Here is a 2,297-nt window from a genome sequence, read left to right as displayed (position 1 = left end):
ATTTGCAAATCAAGGCGGGAAAACCATGTAATTGATCATTCCAGATTTTGTGTTAGAAGTTCCATATGACTTTTTGTCTGATTTCATAAAGAAGTTTTAATAAATTACAAGTGATTTATGCGTATCATCAAGACTCAATAGGCAGTACTTCAAGTGTCTTTGCACTGGTTGTGCACTGTTGACAGACAGGCTGCTTTTAAGAATACCTGCTCCTCACCAAGAAAAAAAAAAACAAGGGCTGCATCATTGTTGAGCAGCCTTGTAACAGGTCCATCCTAAAAGAGGTTTTCTGGGAAATGTATACCTGGGGAATATTGTATGGTTGAAAAAGTGATGGTCAAACTTTTTTTCCTGAATGCTTTTGCCCGTAATTTGTGTCAAGAACAAAATTCTACGTTCCTTGAATGAAACTTGTCTTCGTTTAGGGCAGTGTGCTTTATGCAAACATTTTATCTGTAATGGGTGTGCTTTATCACAGAAAGTGTTATTTACATGTACAGTTTGACATGTTTAGAGCTCTATACTGACTCTAATTGCATTATTCTTTGTGGCAGAATTATGTCAGAAGTGTAAGAACCAGGTGGCAATATCTCCCATGATTGTACCCCCCAAAACAAAAAAAAAAGTTTAGGATTGCAGTTGTATTTTTGGGTCTGGACAATTCCTCAGCATGTAAAGGTTTTCTCTGTGACCTGTATAAAGATGGAATATTAAGTAAGAACTGTTTCTCATGTTGTAGTACCACATTACCCAATTCTGAGTTTAAGTTTATTTAACATAAAGTATCAAGCCATTTATGTAAAATGTAATATGTAGAAGCTTCACAGGAAACATTTATGCAACATAATAAGCTATTTCTAGCGAAAGATATGTTTATGACGTCAGTAGGGAGTTCAGAGATGGTAGGTACAAGTAGGGCATGCTGCAGGTGGTAGTCAAATAGTAGAAAGCAAAACGGCACTTTTTAACCAAACAGTAAATGGAGAGAATTAATAGAAAACGCTTGAAAATAGATTGCTTTGTATGGCAGTAACATGGTGATTCATAATAGTAATTAACTATATTAAATTAAGAGGTAGTAGGTTTAGCGAAGTTGGCTGTCAACATTCCATTGCTTTACATTCTTAGAAGAGTGACCCCAGTTGCTAAGGGTAATGTTACTTGTCTGTAAAGTACGGTTTGTCAGCTCACTTCGACACAAAGCTAAATTGTCAGCTGATAGTACAACCAGTTTTGTCAGAAAACAATCTCATGCTAAAAAGCACTGGCACCAGAATTTAGCATAGCAGAGTGGCTGAGCTTCTCAGTACCAATCAATTATTAACCCCCTTCCCCTTCCAGTGATGTAGGATTTTGTTTAGCAGTCTTCGGTACTTTTTGTTAGATTAGTGGAACACCTTCCATGCTGTTTTTTTGAGCAGTGGTGATGGGCAATACAGCTTTTAGCAGAAGTGTTTGCTTCGTGTGCTGTCTGGTGAAGGATATTTAGTATGCTGTATGAAAAACTAGTTTCTTCATAGCATATCTTTGTCTGAAGCTGGAATGGGTTGCATAGTTCCAATTATCATGTGCATGCTTTAGTAAGACTAGAAGTAATTCTTTCGTTTTTGCAGTGAAGTGCTGGTGAAATTGAATGAGAGTAAAGAAATCAGATGACTGAATCATGAAAAAGTCTTTCTGTTACGGTCCTGCAAACGTGGTTAGAAGTTTCTGAATGCTGTCAAAAATAGTTAAAATCTAGATGGTCTGCGAGAGCAACATTTCATTACTAGCCTGGGAAAAAAATTGGGTCTCATTTAGGTAGTCTCGTTTGTAATGTTTACAAATTAAAGCTTTTTAATTATTTTTTTTTTTGCTGCCCATGTGATTTCCCCTTCATGTCATCTGTATTGGTATCTGATGTTTTCTTCAGTGTGGGTCTTTGATTGGGAAATCCTCTCCCTTTTATCTTCAGTCTGACTGTATTTTTCTTTAAAAGATCCCTCTCTGGCTTGTGTGTCACCCAGCATTGCCAGCTGTTCAGACACCAGGCATGACTTTCATCTTGAAAAATTTCCCATGTGCTCTGTTTAGAAAACCCGAAAAGTTTGTGTTTGCGGCTACCAGATCATGAGCATAGACCTGGACCTGAATTGCCTTTTTAGTGATTAATAGAGGAAGAGGACTTCAAATCCTGCCACAAGCGCCAGCATTTTAACCTATCACACTGAAAGATGCAGGAGAGACTTCAGGCCTGTCAGACATGCAGAAATATGGGGGGGGGGTCCTTTGTCATCCCATTTAGGTGCCAGGGAAGC

The sequence above is a fragment of the Protopterus annectens genome, chromosome 1.part0 (genome assembly GCF_019279795.1).
Source record: "Protopterus annectens isolate FY-2018-M chromosome 1.part0, PAN1.0, whole genome shotgun sequence".
Classification (NCBI taxonomy): domain Eukaryota; kingdom Metazoa; phylum Chordata; order Ceratodontiformes; family Protopteridae; genus Protopterus; species Protopterus annectens.
This window is presented reverse-complemented; position numbering follows the sequence as displayed.